The sequence below is a fragment of the Desmodus rotundus genome, chromosome 6 (assembly GCF_022682495.2).
Source record: "Desmodus rotundus isolate HL8 chromosome 6, HLdesRot8A.1, whole genome shotgun sequence".
Taxonomy (NCBI): domain Eukaryota; kingdom Metazoa; phylum Chordata; class Mammalia; order Chiroptera; family Phyllostomidae; genus Desmodus; species Desmodus rotundus.
The window spans coordinates 48,637,940-48,658,339 of NC_071392.1; the positions used below are offsets into that span (position 1 = coordinate 48,637,940).

Genomic DNA, 20,400 nt, shown 5'->3' on the forward strand with positions numbered 1-20,400 from the left:
AGGGGGTCGTTGTTGACCCCAAACAGGGCTGCCTCCCTTGGCCAGAAACAAAGGCTGGACTGCAACATAGAGCCATGAAATCTTGATCACAGGGAACCTCTGACCATTTGCCTAACCTTCTATGAAACAGGTCTAGTTGGAGTATGTTGTTGTGGTTGTTGCTTCCATTTTCAGGCCAAACATCCACATATTCTAGTTTATACTGAGGCCAAGCTGTATTTCAAAAGAAAGTTAACCTCTTTTTCTTGAGATTTTCAGGGTCAAATTTTTCCTGATTTTTAAGAATGTATCCCAATGGGGATCCTAGGGGGGTAAAGGGTGTGTTACCCATCTTGTCTGAGGCGTACCTAGGGAAAAGAAAAAGAGAGTGGAACTCCCTGGCTCCCTAGAGGTTTCCCCCTTCGTTTGCCTAAGGAGAAGTCTAGTGGGTACAGGGCATCCTCCATTATCCCACCATTCTACACGATCAAACATCTCCGGCAATATAAAGACTTAGGTGTGCTGGAGGGCAGAAAACTACAGTTGCCATAGACTAATTTTACCCTCTTTCCTGGCATCTAATTCAGAGGCTTCAGTTAAATTGGACATGGCTTGCCTCACAAAGAGTCCAGGTTAAGTTGGACTCCTGAAACAAGTTGTAAGGAGGAAACTGTACCAGTCATTTGAAACATTTCCTGAAAAGACTGGAGAACAAAAGAAAAACTGCTCAATCCAGACAGACTATTCCTGAGTATGAGAAAAGAATCCTCCAGTTATGTGGGCCAGAGTCTCTCCTGTCCCAAGAATCTACAGGATTAAAACATAAAAGATGTCTAAAGAGGAAAGGTATGCCCCTCTCTGTAAAGTCACAGAAGGGGATATTGATGAACTCAAACTCGTTTCCTCTGCTCTTCGTGGGTGCAGAGGGGGCAGGAGCATTCTAGTTTTTTAAAAACCTACCTCACCTGCTCTAGGGTAGTACTGATTGAAAGGGTCTACTGGCCTCAACCTATGTTCAGCACTAGAGCCAAGTGCAGCAAGCATTGTGGCTTTAAAAAGACAGACAGGGAAGAGGTGCAAGTAGAGAGGCCAAAATTCAGCAGGTGAAGCAAGTTTTAGGGGGAACATGGTTGGTTTGCGAATGAGGCTGAAAGTATAAGAGGACATCCTGAAGAAAGGAGGTGCACCCAGCAACCCTTTCCAAGAGTTACAATAGTCTTAAATGGAGAGCCACAGGGAAGGGAACGATGTTATGTTTTACAGTGTGCCTCATTGTGTGGATATTATCTTGTGCCTGGCAGGGGACCTAGTGTCTTCATTCCCTGATCCACAAACAGGTAATCCTCACGTGGGTGTCTTTTAAGCAGTGAGCACCCTTTTGACTCTTAACTGCCCAACTCACACCTGCACAAAAGTGGCAAACTTTCTTCAAGGAGCCAGGGTATCCCAGGGCATCAGAAAATGGAACAGAAAGGAGACACAACAAAAATCTCCTCCAACCACTGGGGCAGTGAGGAGTTATCTTATTGCTTTGGCATTTCCAAAGAAGACCCCTTGGCTGGCTCACCAAATTGTTGCAGATGGAGATGGGATTCAGACTCTTGGTGGTCACAAAGAATTGAATGGACTGCGCAAAGATAAGTGGAGAAGCAAAGCAAGTGAGATTTATTAAGCCCAAGAGATGGGAGTGGGCCATTTCTGACCAGAGAATGACCCCTCTGTATCGAACGGTTACGGGCTTTATAGGGTTTTTACTTAAGCTTCTGCACATGCAATTTCCCACAACCCTCCCTGATTGCCCACTTGGGAATGAAACCACAATGCTAATTTATTAATGAGACAAAGGTGCATCTAAAACTCTGGAATGCAAGCATGGTTCCTTGCCAGGTGTCACAAGGTAATTCTCATAAATCAAGATGCTGACTGATGACAGATGCAGTGTCTCAGGACTTCCTCATTCCTATTCTACCTCCTGCCTCGCTATGGGCATTTGTGTTTGTGAATCAAGCAATGTTCCTTTTCCTTCTGCCAACTGGAATACCTTCCGGGTTGAAGAGTTTATCATACCCCACTCTAAAGGGAATCAAAGTACTGCTATGGGCCAGTTTCTTTTCATTTATTTTCCTCGTTTGTATTATAAGATTCCTTACATGAGTTATTTAGTTTCTCTCTCTCTGAAATTTCCATATTATGTCATCTCTAGCCTAGCCTCTTTATGTTGCATCATGTCTGGGGAATGTGAACATGATAAACTGGTACTACTGGGTGGTTGTTTTAAATAATTTGTAACTACTCATTGTGGCACCCTACTCAATCTCAGTCATTGTTGACCAACTGTTACAATATTTTCTTAACCATACTCTATCAGTAGATTGTTCTTTATTTTCTTGCAAGTCAGTTCTCTAATATTCAAAATCCACACAAGAAGAATTAAGTTACCATATGATCCAGCAAACCTACTCCTAAAAAGAATGGAAACATTTTTCCATGCAAAAACTTGTATTCGTAATAGCCAAAAGTGGAAACAATCCAAATGTAAATCAACAAGTGAATGGATAAATAAATGTGGTATATTCATACAATGGAATATTATTTGGCCATAAAAAGGAATAAAATAATAATACATGCCACATTGTGAATAAAACTTCAAAACATTATGGAAGGTAAAAGAAGGCAGTCACAAGGGGCCACATATTATATGATTCCACTTATAACAAATATCCAGAATCTATAGAGACAAAGAGTATATTAATGGCTGAATAAGGCTAAGGTAGGAGGTGTTTAATAGGTGGAGGGTAATACGTAAGGGGTCAAGAGTTTCTTTTTGAGGTGATAAAAATATTCTCAAACTGAGTGTGGTGATGAATACATAACTTCATCCAGTATTAATGAATTTACTAAAAAGCTATTGCACTTACACATTTAAACTGGATAATCCATATGCAAAAGAATGAATCTGGACCCTTACCTTATATGCTATACAAAAGTTAAATTAAAATGGCTCAATGATATGAATCTATAAAACTCTTAGATGAAAACATAGGGGGAAAGCTTCATTGCATTGAATTTGGCAATGATTTCTTGGATCTGACATCACAAAAAAAAATAGTCAAAAAAAGTAAAAATAGATAAATTGTACTACATCAAAATTTAACACCTTTGTACACCAAAAGACACAATCAATAGAATGACAAGGTAACCTTCAGATTTTGAGAAAATATCTGCAAACCATATATCTTGATAAGGGATTTGTATCTAGACTATATAAAGAACCCATACAACTCAAAACAAACATACAAAAATACCCAAATAATCCAATTAAAAAATGGGCAAAGGACTTGAACAGACATTTCTCTAAAAATATATATAAAAATCACAAACAAGCATATGAAAAGACATTCAACATCACTATTCAGGGGAAGTTCAATTCAAAACCACAATAAGCTATCACTTCATACATATTAGAAAAGCTACTATCAAAAAAAAGCAGAAAATAGCAAATGTTGGTGAAGATGAAAACAAAATTATTGGTAGGAGTGTAAAATGGCACAGACACTGTGGAAAACAGTATGGCCATTCCTCAAAATAGTAAAAATGGAATTACCATATGATCTAGTGATAGTACTTCTACATGTATATCAAAAAGAATTGAAAGCAAAGTCTTAAGTATTTGCACACCCATGTTCATAGAAGCACTATTCATCATAGCCAAAAGTGGAAGCAGCACAAGTGTCCATCAATGGATGAATAGATGTGGTGTATACATACAAGGAAATATTATTCAACCATTAAAAGAAGAAAAATTTGATACATGCTATAACATTAGTAAACATTGAGAACATTATGCTAAGTGGAACAAGCCAGTCACAAAAAGACAAACACTGTATTGTTCTACTTATATATAGTATCTAGAGTCATCAAGTTCATGAAGACAGAAAGTAGAATGGTAGTTGCCAGGGTTTGAAAGGAGGAGTGGGGAGTTGTTTAATAGGTATAATTTCAGTTTTGCAAGATGAAAAAGTTCTGAAAATTGGTTGTACCGTGCTGTGAATATAGTTATAACTACAGAAAGTTTCACTAAAAGTGTATAAAATGGTAAATTTTATATTATATTTTACCACAATTAAAATTATAATATATCCATATGCATTGGCTAGAGTTGTGGTGAGTTATTGCCCATTCACTGGCTTAAATATTGCTTTAAAATAGAAGAAAGTTGGGGATCCAAGACGGTGGAAGAGTAAATGGAAGCTACACTACCTTCTCCCAGGACCAAACTGGAATTACAATTAAATAATAGAAAAACCATCCTGAATAACCAACTGAATGCTAACTGTAGAGAAGCTAGCTCAAGTGCACATAGAATGTTCTCTAGCACAGACACAAAGCAAGGCTTCATAAATGTAAAAAGATTGAAATCATATCAAGCATGTTCTCTGACCATAAGGCTATGAAATTATATATCAATCACAGAAAGAAAACCAAAAAATACATGAAGACATGGAAGCTAAATAACGTGATATTAAACAATGAGTACACGGTCGGTCATTTGTACTCAATGAGTACAAGGTCAGTACAAGGTCAACAATGAGTACAAGGAAGAAACAAAAAGACACCTTGAAACAAATGAAAATGAGAACACAACAGCCCAAAATCTGTGGGACACTGGGAAAGCAATACTAAGAGGGAAAGTCATAGCATTACAGGTCTGTCTCAAGAAACAAGAGAAATTTCAAATAAATGACCTAACTTTACATTTAAAGGAACATAAAAAAATAACAACAAGCAAAGCTCAAAGTGAGTAGAAGGAAGGAAATATAAAGATTAGAGAATAAATGAAATAGATACTAAAAAAACAATATAAAAGATTGATGAATCCAAGACCTGGTTCTTTGAAAAGATAAACAAAATTAACAAACCTTTATCCAGACTTATCAAGAACAAAAGAGAGAGGACCCAAATAAATAAAATCAGAAATGAGAGAGGAGAAATAACATCTGACACCAAAGAAATACAAAGCATTGTAAGAAAACATTACAAAAAACTGTATGCCAACAAATTGGATGAACTGGATGAAATGAATAAATTCCTAGACACACACAATCTTCCAAAACTAAATCAGGAAGAATCAGCAAATCTAAATAGATTACACTGAGTCAAACTGAAGCATACACAGAAATCTCCCAACGAACAAAAGCCTTGGACCAGATAGCTTCACAGGGGAATTTTGCCAAACATTCCAAGAACTAATGCCTTTCCTTCTTGCATATTTCATAAAATTCAAGAGGAGGGAAGACTCCCAAGCTCATTTTATGAGACCAACATTATCCTAATTCCAAATAAAAATACTACAAAAAAAGAAAATTATATGCCAATATCCCTGATAAACATAGATACTAAAATCCTCAACAAATATCAGCAAACCAAATACATCAATGCATCAAAAAGATCATACACCATGATCAAGTGGGATTTATTCCAGGAGTGCAAGGTTGGTACAACATTCACAAATCAGTAAGTATGATTCACCACATAAAACAAGTGAAGGATAAAAATCACATCAATAGATGCAGAAAAAGCATTTGATAAATTCCAGCACCCATTTATGATAAATACTCTGAGTAAAGTGGGAATAGAAGGAACAAACCTAAACCTGATAAAGGCCATATATGACAAACCCACTGCCAGCATCATGTGCAATGGTCAAAAACTACAGGCATTCCTCTTAAGATTGGGAAGAAGACAGGAACGTCTGTTTTCACCTCCCTTATTCGACATAGTACTGGAAGTTTTAGCCACAGCACTCAGACAAGAAGAAATAAGAGGCATCCAAATTAGGAAGGAAGATATAAAACTGTCATTATTTGCAGATTGCATGATACTATACATAAAGAACCCCAAGGATTCCACCAAGAAACTGCTAGAACTGATAAATGAATTCAGTAAAGTATCAGGATACAAATTTAATATACATGGATGGACCTGGAGAATATTATGCTAAGTGAAATATGCCAGTCAAAGAAAGACAAATACCATATGATTCCATCCATATGTGGAATCTAATGAACAAACTGAACTAACAATTAAAATAGAGACAGACTCATAGAGAGCAGGCTGACAGCTCTGGGAGGGGGGTGGTCAGGGATTGAGCCAAAAAGACAAAGGACTCATGGACATAGACAACAATGTAGTGATTGCAAGGGGAGGGGCATGGGATTAGGTGGATGAGGATATAAGGGGGATAAATGGTAATGAAAAATGCAATAAAAAAGAAGGAAGTTATTGCCATATGTAGAGAGTCAGCCCTTCCATTAGTTCAAGGTAGCTTTGTGTTTATTTTTAAAATCAGAATGATATGTATGTAGTATGTGCTATATGCTAATTTTTATGTTTTATTAGGAAGGTCTCTTTATAATTAAAGATATTTGAAATACCATTTTTAACCAGGAAATATCAAGAAATGTATGCAAAATGAGTGTTTTCATTCTGGACCCCAGGGAATTCTAATAAGTTGTATAGAGTTGGAAACTAGTGTTTCAACATTTGTCCTTTCCCCGATTGGCCTTCAGAACCTCTCTGCTCCATCAACTCTCATCCCCTTAAGGACCCTGAAATTACAGTTTTCCTTTTTACAGGGGCAGATATAATAAGATAATATTTAGTTAAATTTACAGTGATTTCTTTTTACCCAAATGTGGCCCTTCCATCATTAAAATTAGACTATGGGGCTGAAGATTAGTGACTCTAAGAAAGGCAGATCATGGGGGACAAAAGGCAGATTTTTGACTCTTAATTTCTAAAATAGACTCTTGAAATCTAGGCCAGAGAGAACAGGTTGGAAAGCCAAGGAATTCAAGAGCAAGTGCCTATTCTTTTGGCAGTGGGGCAGGGGATCTACTATACAGATCCAAAAGGTAAGGATTAGATGCACCATGTTTATGCCAATACAAAAAAGCTGGGGAGATTCCTTGATTAAGAGCCAGCATTTCTACTTCCAAGGAATTAGTTAGTCCAGCAATGTAGGAGATTTAGTTTACTTCAAATTTGTGCTGTACCCCAACTCAGCAGAGCCATGAGAAGGGACCCAAGTTATGTCCCAGTGCAGCCTGGGGAGGCAGGCTTTCCAGGTACTTCTCTGACCTCAGCTCCTGCTGCACAGCCCTCTCCATGCCCTGCCTGCCCTGGCCTCTTGCTAGTCTTTGAATGTATGAGTATGCCCTCATGCAAGCCATCTGCTTCAACAAGATGCAGCTGAATGACAGAAATGGCAGCAAGTTGTGTCAGCAAAGAGAGCATATGCTAATCTAAGTCTCCCTTTCTGCACCCAGAGGGACAAAGAGCCTTTCCTCTCCAGGAGGGTTGCTGAAGTGGCAGAAAGAGGAATGACGGATGAGAAGGGGCTTGTGGGCCATGAGGAGAGGACAGAGTGACCTGGATGTTACTGGCTGGAATCTACAGCCAGACCCCTAGTTTCTGTAGCACAACATATGCTGCCAACCAAAGACATGACAACTACATCTCAGCAGAGGTTGGAGAGGACAGAGAACCACCCAGGATCTGATGGCCCTTCCCATGGATGCCTTAAGTTCCTCCCCTTACCTCTCTCCCTCCTGTAGCCAGACCTCCAGGGAGACAGGGAGAGATGGTTCTCTGAACTCATCGGGAAATCTCTGAAGTGACTGAATCTAACTGGAAATGACTAGGTCACATATTTGCTGTCAGCAGAAATGGGGCTTGAGGTAAGATTAAGTTTAGTAATAGGAGGGAAAAGTTGTGTGCCTGAGATTGGTCAGCTAAGTATTCTTAGCTGATACACAAGAACCTTATAGTAGTGCTAAATCTCATACATTCAGTAATAATGTGATGATTCATAATTGTATATTATGTTGGACACTTTGGAGGATTTAGTGGCAAATATGCTGACAAAGTACTCTGGGCAAGTCATGGTCCCAAAGGAGGGTGAGAGCTTCTGGGTATTTATATAAGATTTTCAAAGGTTGTCTTAGTGACAGAACAAGCAGTACATTCAGAGATCCTGTAGTTTATTTTTATCTGAAGCCTAAATTTGTATGGAGTTGTCATTAGTGCTGACTAATGATTTTCAAATGATTATTCTGGGCCATGATTTATCAGAAAGCGTTGCGACAATTGTTAAATTTTTAAAAGTTAGATTTTCAAGTATGGACTTTAGGGCCAATTTGGTAGATCTCATCTGATCAAGAGCTGTGGTCCTCAGACTTCCCTTTGAGTAAAATAAATAAATAAGTAATTCTGAGCAGAAGACCCAATAATTGTGAGCTTACAACCCAATGCCTGTCCACAACTGCTAACTTCAGGGGCCTTTAGTATCACTTGGCAATCTTATTACACATGCTTGGTTCTTTCACTTTTTGTATCCTGGGTAATTATTTTACCCTTTCTTCACTCTTCTCAAACCTGTACTTCTCCCCAGGTTTGCTTAGCTGATGACCTTGTTTCCTGATTCACTGGAAAAACACAGTAATCAAAAAAGAGCCTCCATTTCCTCCATCTCCACATATCAAGCCACTTGATCTGTGCCCTACATTCTGCCCTTTTTCCACTTTCTGTGGATGAACTGTTTGGTCTCTGTCACCTACTTGATGACCTGTCTCCAGGTAAGTGCCTTCTTAGGCACTGCCTTAAAAATGTACGCAGCACCTGACCCCTTCTCACAACCTCTATCCCTCCAGCCTCAGCTTCATTTAAACCAGGACAGCTGCTCCTGTGATGAGTGAACTAGCCGTACTTTCAGCCTCACCACTCTCAACACAGTAGACCCAGTTCTTTCCAAAGGCAAGTCAGATGAGGTCACTCGTCACTCAACACTCTCCAATGAACTACCCTCTACTCAGAGCAAAATCCAAAGTCCTAGCAGTGGCCAGACAGCCCAACATGATTTGGAAGCCAGATACTTCTCTGACCTCAGCTCCTACTGCACGGCTCTTTCCATGCCCTGCCCTCCCTGGCCTCCTGCTAGTCCCTGAATGTATGAGTAGACCCTCATGCAAGCCATTCGCTGTTGCTGCTTCCTCTACCGAGAATGCTCTTCTCCCAGATATTTGCATCATTTGAGCCCCCTTTTTTTTGTATCTGTGCTCAAATCCATTCTATTATCAGAAAGGACTTCCCCAACTGTTCTTCCTAAAAGAATGGTCCCCTCATCCTGATGTGTTGTCTTCCATGATGTTATCACCATCTGACAAATTTTGTGCCCTCTCTCTTTCCTCCCATCTCCCCCCAACTAGAGTGGAACCTTTGATGCTTTGTTTGCCTTTTTGCCCACCACTTGCTACATAGTAGGTCCTGAATAAATGTCTTAAATTAATATATGCATACTTATTTACAAATTATTTTTGTGCATGCCTATCAATCCATATATACAATATTAATAAATCTTTATTTATTTTTTAATGCTGCACAGCATTTTCCCTCATGCCACATTCCCTGGTCTGAAGGTAGCTAATTACTACCTGTCTGTAGACATGTCGTTTCCATATTCATGGGGTTTCAACTTCTTGGTTGTCTGTTCATTTCCAAGTACATTCTGAATTAGTCTCTAAATGCTTTTTCCCCTAAGGATATTTGGCCATGTATTATTCTCCAAACAATCATTTTAATTTTCAAACAATTGTCCTCCAAACATTAATAATAGTGGTAATAGTATTAAAGTTTCATAAAGCCTTCTTTTTCCTACCAGCACAGTATGTTTTGTGTGGTGAAGTACACATTAAAAAGTTTACCACTGTAACCATTTTAAAGTGAACAATTCAATGGCATTAAGCACATTCACACTGATATGTAACTATAAAGGAACTATTATTTTGGGATAAAATTAAGTTATAATATTCCCCTTTCTCCTCACCTCCATTACCTTATTCTACTCAGCTTTCTTAAGCAGGACCACTGTACCCACCCCAAGCACCGCCCCGAGAGGACCTTTTCATGGTGATCCACTGTTCCAGGGCATTTTGCCTGCATGATCAGGAGAAAATCAGGATGAGAACTACTGGTTCAGAACTTACTCTGTTATTTTTACTATAACATTTCAGAAATGGTCTGGTCTAATGCTTCTATCAAGGAAAAACAGCTGTTTTCTATAATTTTATTTTTAAACTGCAAAAACATCTTGATTGAACTCCCTGCCTGCCCATCATTTGGTGATGATGAATATATTCAAATCTAAATTAAAAATTAGGTGGGAAATCACATTTATATATGAACATTTATATTGGCATATAATTGGTATGCAGATAAAATGTTTCTTTTTTGTTTGTTTGTTTGTTTGTTTGATATATTTATTGATTATGCTATTACAGTTGTCCCATTTCCCCCCCTCACTCCACTCCATCCTGCCCACCCCCTCCCTCCCACATTCCCCTCCTATAGTTCATGTCCATGGGTCATACTTGTAAGTTCTTTGGCTTCTACATTTCCTACACTATTCTTACCCTCCCCCTGTCTATTTTCCACCTATCATTTATGCTACTTATTCTCTGTACCTTTCCCTCCACTCTCCCCCTCCCGCTCCCCTATTGATAACCCTCCATGTGATCTCCATTTCTGTGGTTCTGTTCCTGTTCTAGTTGTTTGCTTAGTTTGCTTTTGTTTTTGTTTTAGGTGTGGTTGTTAATAACTGTGAGTTTGCTGTCATTATTACTGTTCATATATTTTTATCTTCTTTTTCTTAGGTAACTCCCTTTAACATTTCATATAATAAGGGCTTGGTGATGATGAACTCCTTTAACTTGACCTTATCTGGGAAGCACTTTATCTTCCCTTCCATTCTAAATGATAGCTTTGCTGGATACAGTAATCTTGGATGTATAAAATGTTTCTATATATAAAAATGCATATACATGTTCATCAACCTATCAATTTTGCATATATGCTTCCCTTTAAAAACCAACAAAGCTGTAAAAATTAACACTTAACTGTTGTTTGACCCACATAAAGTATTTTTTTAAAGATTTTATTTATTTTATTTTTAGAGAGAGGGGAAGGGAAGGAGAAAGGGCAAGATACATCAATGTGTGGTTGCCTCTTGCACGCCCCCTACTGGGGACTGCCCCACAACCCAGGCATGTGCTCTGACTGGGAATCGAACCTGTGACCCTTTGTTTCATAGGCCCATGCTCAATCCACTGAGCTATACCAGCCAGGGCTAAAGTATTTTAACTGTAATCTACATGTTGTGAAATGCAAAGCTTTCTTTTAAGGATGTTCCCCCTAGTCTAGAGCAAAACTCCCCAGTAGTCTACCAAACACCCTTTTCTCCCTGTGGTTTCTTTATGTGGAAATAATCACAGCCCTGGCTACCCCTCCCCTGCCACTGCCTGATCAGGGACTGTTTTATCACCCATCTTTTGAGTACATGCCGAGAGCACGGGAGCAATGAGAATGGTGACTACAGCAGCAGGTGCACTGCATCCTACTCAGGCAGGGAAAGTAGATAAGTGGTGCTGGGGCAAGACAGGTGGACGAGGTCTGATTTGTTCAGAAAAAGGGTGAAGCTTATGCTCCTCCATGAAAAGGATGTCATATGAGGTGAAACTTGGTGCCACTTGAGATCCCAGTAAATAGACATGCAGAGAGAGAGCAATTGCAGCTAATTTCTCTTTCCTGCTTTTAGTTCTGAAGGACACAGTCAACCTGACTTTCCAGCCTGGCCTATTTTACAACTCAGTCTAATTTCCTGTTCTTCCTAATTTATATGTAGAGTATTATGCTAAGTGAAATAAGCCAGTCAGAAAAAGACAAGAACCATATGATTTCACTTGTATGTGGAATCTGATGAACAAAATAAACTAACAAACAAAATAGAAACAGACTCATAGATACAGAGAACAGACTGACAGCTGTCAGAGGGGAGGAGGGGTAGAGGCGGGGTGAAAAGGGTGAAGGGATTAAGTAAAAAACAAAATCTCATAGACACAGATAACAGTATCGTGATTAGCAGAAGGAAAGGGGCTGGGTAAGGTAGAAGAGGGCACAGGGGGCATAAATGATGATTGAAGGAGAATTGGCTTGGGCTGGTGAGTATACAATACAATGTACAGATGATGTATTATAGAATTGTACACTTGAAACCTATAACTTTATTAACCAATGTCACCCCAATAAATTCAATTAAAAATAATAAGGTAGTAAAAAGTAAAAAAAAAAAAAGAAAGAAAAAGAAAAAGAAAGAAGAAAGAAAAAAGAAACAAACAAACAAAAAACCACAACCCTAAAGAACAATCATGACCAGAACACAGCACTGAGCACTGGAATGCCTCTGCTAATAATAAAAGAGGGCAAGACTGAGACATTTAACCTGAACTACAGTCTTTCCTGGAATTGAATAACAGGTGGTCCTCATGTTGGCTGTTATTCATCATCTGTCTGCTCCTCAAATCCACACCTCTGCTTCAAAGTACTAGGAAGGGTGGGATAAGTGGAGCCATTTTAAAATGGAGACAGGACAGCCAGTCCGGGGACTGAGTATCAGGGCTTGTTCCTCAAATCCTTGGAATGATTGACCTGGACAAAACAACCTTTGGATGGGGCCAAACCAACACAGTCTTCTGAAGTGTTTGTAAAGCTAACAGGGAAGCAGACATCCTGACCACGAGAACTGATATTTATGGACATTCTTTAGATTCAGTAAACAGCATGTATAGCTAAAGAGTAACTTAGGTTATTAGCACCAATAGAAATTCCTTTCTTCTGCACATGTAATTATTCCCTTTCCCTTCCTCATAAAAACCCCTTGTCTTCACCCCATAATCAGACACAATTTGGATTTCTTCCTGAATCTATGTTCTGGATTGCAATTTTTTAATTTCAAATAAATGCTTGCTGCCTCCCATTTCTGGCTTTTTAGTTTTAGGTTAACAATACCAACCTGTGTCTGCAACAGATTCACAAAGTGCTAAAGCTTATGAGTAGGGAAAGGAGTGGAAATTGCTCTAATTCTGTTAAACAATAAAAACAAAGGCTTTTATCACCAACAGGCCCATGAATAGCACTGCCACCAGTCCGGCAGCAACACCAGAGTGTAGCTGCCCTCTCAGTGATTCCATATTCACCTGGCAGCTGCCCCCTCTGACTTTGCCTCTTCTCTGAGCCTGCTCACCATAAGACCAGGAGGCGGAACAAGAGAATAAAATCAAAGTAAAGGATCTGAGACAAAAAACCAAGCTCCCAAACTCTCTCTGTCTAAGCAGTGTATTGGGGCTGGCTCACAGCACTAGCAAGAGCTCCTGCATGCACGGGTTCAGAGATGTGCCTGGTGAGCTCAATGGTAGCTGGCATCTGGTGAGGTGCGAGTATTTACAGGCATACCTCGGTTTATTGACCTTCACGGCTGTTACGTATTTTTTACAAATTGAAGGCAAGCCCCTCCAGCAGCAAAAAGATTATGACTAGCTTTATTGCGATATTCACTTTACTGTGGTGGTCTGGAACCAAACCCACGATATCTCCGAGGCATGCCTGTAAACGTTACAGACCCAGCCCTTGTTTTTTTAGGAGAGCCCATTGTTAAACATCGCCAGCACTTCACTGCTCTCAACCCTAAGGTTTGGCTGAGCGTTTCAAATGTTTAGATGCCCTAATTCTGAAAGCAGAGTCCCAAACTCATGTGCAGTGCCTGCCACAACATAATGACTCTTTAGTTTTTTGTTCTAATATTTAAAAAGTAGTAAGAGGATTCCACTTTTAAAAAGGTTTTATTTTTTTTAATTGAAATAGTTTTTATCGGTCTTAATATGATACCACTGCAAAAATACTAGATAATACAGAGCAGTATAAAGGATGTAAAAATCTTTACTCTAAGCCCACTGTCTTAGAGTTAAACACAGTCGATTATCTTTTCCATAGACCTTTTCAGGCATGTGTGTGTTTTGTAGCCATTTTTTACTAGTCCGATTATTTTTAATGTTACTTAAAAAACAATACTTGATCATTGACGCATTTTAAACAATATCAGTGAAAAGTGGAAGACCCACCCTCAATTCCTCTCACCTTTTCCTTCAAACTCCTTCTTCCTAGTTTCACGACTGTCTACAATTTGGAGAATATTCTTTTAGATGTTTCCCAGATATGTGGTTAGACTTTGTTTTTTAATAAAGATGGCTTTGTTTCACAGCCTGGTTTTCACTCAATAAAACAGCACTGATATCTTTCCATATCAATACATATAGAGGGTCTGTTAATTACTGTAGAGTTTCATAATATGTAGAGCATGCTATATATTATCCAAGCAGATTTTGGTTGTGTTCCTTCCTTCTTTCCTCCCTTTCTTCCTTCCTTCCTTCGTCTATTTATTCATTTTTGCTATTACAAACAGTGCTGCAAGGACCATCCCTGTGCCCATACTTCAAACATGCTTGAGCTCTCATTTGCCCACTGCTGTATATGAGTGAACAGCCAGGTGGATAGTCTTAAATCAGTGGTCTGGGTTTCTCTGGGGTCAGCTAGTCCTGCTTCCCCTACAGGAGACTTCCTCTGTAGGCTCTATATAGTGGACAGGTAGGTAGTTCATTAGGCTGATTGCTCCACGATTCATGGTCAGGGAACAGCCAAGGTCAGCAGAACGTTGGCCAAAACTCTCTCACATTCAATTGTTTGTTTTTTCTTTCCCTTAGTCTCAGTCATGGACACTGGGTATTAGCTCAAGCTCAGTTCCATTTCTTCACCAGGTCCAACATCACTCCTACGAGCCTACTCCTCTCCAGACAAATCCCTCATTTTCTTTAAAGGGGAGTGTGTGGGGTTTGACCACAGTGCTAGCCAGTCCTATGCACTGTTTGAGGAAGGTCTGGAATCTGGTTTATCCTGTGTTCCTAGTGCCCTTTAATACCAGTTAATTGTCCTGTTCACTGCTTAACAAGCCATCCTGCTTTTCATATTCAGTGATTCCGACTTCAGAACTTCCCTGGTGTCCCTTGAAAAGAAAATACCCTTGATGTTTTGGTTCTGATATTCTTATTGCTACTGTCCTGATTTCTCTGTCAATTTATATATTGATCCTAATTTTTATCTTGAAAGAGTTCCTCGAATTTTCTGTTATGCCAATGGCATCTTATTTTGTTTTGCAATGCTATTATGGTTCTTTCCTTTAAAAAAAAGAAAAAAAACCTGAGTTTTTCTATACTTTGAATAGGACTCAGAGAGAGAAAAGGGTAGTTGATAAATATGCTCAATCTGCCATCTTGAATTTTATGTACTCTTGAAAGTACATTTATACGAATGTTCTTATTATAAAAGTTTTAAAATATGTAACTGCTCAGGCAAATACAAATGCATCCCTTTGCCCACCCACCCTCACTCTCACACCCTTCTTAGATCACTGCTTTTAAAGTCCAGTGAGCAGCCTTTTCTTTCTTTTTTTCTGCACATACACATAGCACATTTACATGTAATAAGAGGGATCATAACACTGCCTTGTGACATACTTTTTTTCACTTACTATACTTCTTTTAGGTATTTCCATTCAATAAATATGTTTATCTCATTCTTTTCAATGGCTGCCTAGTATTCCATAGCATAAATTTGCTATATCATTTGGTTATTTATTAAGCCCTGTCTATGAATTGGATATTTCCAATTATTTTGTTATTGAAATAAAACATTACAATGCACATCCTTCCACATATATTATCTATGTGCACATGTTTCCACATGATAAATTCCTAGACACATGATTCTGTCTCAGTTATTCATGTTTAAAATTTTAATACATCTTACTAAACTGCCTTCCAGAAAGGTCTCACTAACATATACCCCCCCAATAACATATCTGTTTTCCTGTCTCCTGACAACTCTTGATCATATCAACTCTTGATATGATTTACAACCAGTTTGGTAAAATGGAGGATGAGCCACATGAGTGACCCACCATGGAAAACAGGTCATGCATGTGCGTTGACATCTTGGATGGTCCAGCGTGCATGGGCGCTGCCATCTTGGATGATGGGTCATGTGACAGTCCCACCATATTGGAACTGGGCAAGGTGGTGGGCTAAGAGTTCTCTTCAGATTATGGGCTGTGTGTTGCTGCTGTGTGGGCACTGCACCAATTACGTTCTCTGTGCAACTGGTTCTGATAGAGAGGGCTCTGGTTCTGAAGGTCATGAACTGGGGTCCAAGGGTGACCATCTGATTTATAAGGTGTTTGCAAGGTCTAAGCTTCAGAAAGCTGCAGGATGTCCCTGAGAATCCAGGGATTTTAGTGGAAGGTGCCGATAGTGCTAGGGACTTTTAGCTGCCAGATACTGAGTTTAAGTACTGAGTTTAAGTACAGTCCTTCCCAGTGTGGGAAAGAAACAGGGATTAAAAAATTGTGGTTAAATCTGGATGGGTAAAACTATCTAGAAAAGGTAGTGAAAGTTTTAACTCAAAATGGATTAAAAACTTAAATGTAAGACTCAAAACCATAAAACTCCTAGAAGAAAACATAGGCAGTAAAATCTTAGACATTTCTCAAAGCAATATTTTCTCTGATATGTCTCTTCAAGCAAGGGAAACAAAAGAAAAAATAAACAAATGGGGCTAACTAAACTAAAAAAGATTTAATCAAACTAAAAAGATTTTTCACAGCAAAGGAAACTATCAACAAAATGAAAAGACAACCTACTGAATGAGAGAACATATCCATCAATGATACATCTGATAAGGGGTTAACATCCAAAATTTATTAATAACTCATACTAGTCAACACCAAAAAAAATCTAATTTTAAAATGGGCAAAGGACCTGAATAGACACTTTTTAAAAAAAGACATACAGATGGCCAATAGACATGAAGAGAAGTTCAACATAACTAATCATCAGAAAAATGTAAATTAAAATCACAATGAGTATCACCTGACACCTGTCAGAATGGCTAGCATCAATAAATCGACAAATAACAAGTGCTGGTGAGGATGTAAAGAAAAGGGAACCCTCATGTACTGTTGGTGGGAATACAGACTGGTGCCACCACTGTGGAAAGCAGTACAGACATCCCTAAAAAATTAAAAAGGGGATTTCTTTATGATGCAGTGATTCCATTTCTGGGTATATATTTGAAGAAACCCAAACACTAATTCAAAAATATCTATATACACTCCAATGTTCATTTCAGCATTATTTGGAATCATCAAGATATGGAGGCAACCCAAGTGCCCATCAATAGATGAGTTGATAAAAAGCTGTGGTACATATACACAATGAAATAATACTCAGCCATAAAAAAGAATGAAATCTTACCATTTGCAACAGCATGGATGGACCTAGAAGGTATCATGCTCAATGAAATAAGTCAGTCAGAGAAAGACAAATACCATATGATTTTGGTTATATGTGGATTCTAAAGAACAAAATAAATGAACACAGAAAATTGAAAGATTCATAGATACAGAGAGCTGACTGGTGGTTGACAGAGGAGAGGGGGTCTGGGGACTTGGTGAAAGAAGTGAAGGGATTAAGAAGTACAAACTGGTAGTTACAACATACTCACAGGGATTGGAGGAACACTTTGTACAATATATGATTGTATAACCACTATGCTGTATACCCCAAACCAATAAAAGTAATTGAAACATTAAAATTAGGATTAACAGGTTCTGGCCAAGATGGAGGCATAGGCAGAAATGCTTCACTTCCTTACACAATCAAAAGAAGGATAACAACCAATTTAAAAACAAAGAACAACCAGAAGTGCCAGAAAATCATTTGCATGTAAGTCTAACAACCAAGGAGTCAAGGAAACATTCATCCAGACTGGTAGGAGGGGCAGAGATAGGCAGCCAGGGTGGAGAGGACTCAAGGCAAAGCAGCGGACTGCATGGGCACACGATCCCACATTTGTGTGCAGATAAGCCAGGAGAAACAACTGGGGAGCGACACAGATCCAGGGGTTCAGCTTGGGGAATCCCTGCCTGTAAAAAGTCTGTGGGGGTTTTGGCAGTGGGAGAAGCTCCTAGATTCACAGGAGAGTTTGTTAGAGAGGCCCCACAGGGTCCAAAAACATACACAAACCCACCCACCTGAGAATCAGCACCTGAAAGGGCACAATCCATTTGTGGGAAGTGAGGGAAGTGACAGAAAGTGGGACATGAGTCCTGGCTGGTGCAGCTCAGTGGATTGAGTGTCGGCCTGTGAAGGAAAGAGTTGCCACTTCAATTCCCACTCAGGGCACATGCCTGGACTGCGGGCCAGGTCCCCAGTAGGGGGTGCGCAAGAGACAACCACACATTGATGTTTCTCTCCCTCTTGCTCTCCTTCCCTTCCCTTCTCCCTAAAAATAAATAAATAAAATCTTTAAAATAAAAAAAGAAAGTAGGACATGAGACAAGAATGGAGCAAGCAGCATTGTTCCCTTTCTAAACCATCCCCCAGAGACAGCGCCACAAAGCAGCAACCTGGGTTGCCCTGCCCTGGTGAATACCTAAGGCTCCGCCTCTTACTATGTAATAGGTGTGCTGAGATAAAGAAATATGGCCCAAATGAAAGAACAGAGAAAACCTCCAGAAAAAGAAGTAAGTGACTAGGAGAAAGACAACCTATCTGATGCAGAGTTCAAAACATTGGTAATCAGGATGCTCACAGAGTTGATTTAGCTTGGTCAAAAATGAAGGAATAAATAAAGGCTACACAAAGTGAAATAAAGGAAAATATACAGGAAACCAACAGTGAAGAGAAGGAAACTGGGACTCAAATCAATGATTTGAACCAGAAGGAAGAAATAAGCATCCAACCAAAACAGAATGAAGAAACAAGATTACAAAAAAGTGAGGAGAGGCTTATGAACCTCTGGGACAACATTAAGCATTCCAAAATCCGAATCATGGGGATGTCAGAAGAAGAGGAAGAACAAGATATGGAAAACTTACTTGAAAAAACAATGAAGGAAAACTTCCCCAATCTGGTGAAGGAAATAGACTTCCAGGAAGTCCAGGAGCCCAGAGAGTCCTAAAGAAATTGGACTCAAGGAAGGCACATCATAATTAAGTTGCCCAAGATAAAAGATAAAGAGAGAACATTAAAGGCAGCAGGAGAAAAAGAGACAGTTACCTATGCAGGAATTCCCAATAAGACTATCAGCGATTTCTTAACAGAAATCTTGCAGGCAAGAAGGGTCTGGAAAGAAGTATTCAAAATCATGAAAGGCAAGGACCTACATCCAAGATTCCTCTATCTAGCAAGCTATCCTTTAGAATGGGAGGGCAGATACAGTGCTTCCCAGATAAGGTCAAGTTAAAGGAGTTCATCATCACCAAGACCTTATTATATGAAATGTTAAAGGGACTTATCTAAGAAAAAGAAGATCAAAACTATGAACAGTTAAATGAAAACAAAATCACAACTAAAAACAATTGAACCTTAAAAACAAAAACAAAAACTAAGCAAACAACTGGAATAAGAACGAATCACAGAAATGGAGATCATATGGAGGGATACCAGTGGGAGGGGGAGGGGGAGAATGGAGGGAAGAGATACAAGGAATAAGAAATATAATATGTAGGCACAAAATAGACAGGGAGAGGTTTAGAATAATATAGAAAATAATGTAATGGAATGTAATAATATAATGGAGAAGCCAAAGAACTTATATGTATCACCCATGGACATGAACTAAGGGGGTGTGGGAATGTTGGAGGTGAGTGGGGGGTGGTGCAGGGAGAAGGGAGAAAAAGAGGAGGAAAAATAGGACAACTGTAATAGCATAATTGATAAAATATACTTTAGAAAAACAAAAAAGAAAAAATGCAAAAATAGGAAAAAATATTTTTTATTTTGATTTTTCAACTTTTATCAATACCTACATTTAACCTGTTTAACCTCCTTTTTAATTTAATAATAAATTATTTAAATTGCTACAATGTATTCCACTGTTTGAATCTATGATAGTTGAAATAACTAATCAATTACTGGTAAGTATTTAGGTTATTTCTAAATTTCTACCACTATAAACAATACTGCAACCAACACTCTAAAACATTCATCTATGCATAGGTGCCCAATTATTTCCTCAGGACAAATACCTACAAGTAGAGTTACTAGGTCAAAGCTATGCACATTGCATGTGCATTGATATGAATTGCCACATTTCCCATGAAACACATAGGGTACTGTCAAATTTCCCTCCAAAAAGATTATCTCAATTCATTATCGAATTAGTACTATGTGAAAGTGCCAGAGTATCCATTTTTGCAAACACTGATGAGTTTAATGTCTCTATTTTCTTCTCTTTTCTTTTTTCCTATTTTAACTCCCTTTTATTCCCCTCCACCCTGCACTTCCTCTCCCAACACCCCTCCTTCCCCCACCCCCCCTACATACACGTAGTTCGTGTCCATGGGTTGTACATATAAGTTCTTCGGCTTCTCCATTTCCTATACTATTCTTAACCTCCCCCTGTCTATTTTGTGCCTAC

General features: G+C 38.9%; 1 pseudogene; it reads right to left on the minus strand.

Moving 5' to 3' along the window:
• Positions 1–20,400, minus strand: part of LOC112303077 (keratin, type I cytoskeletal 18-like) — a 375,683-nt pseudogene that overhangs the window by 202,219 nt on the left and 153,064 nt on the right.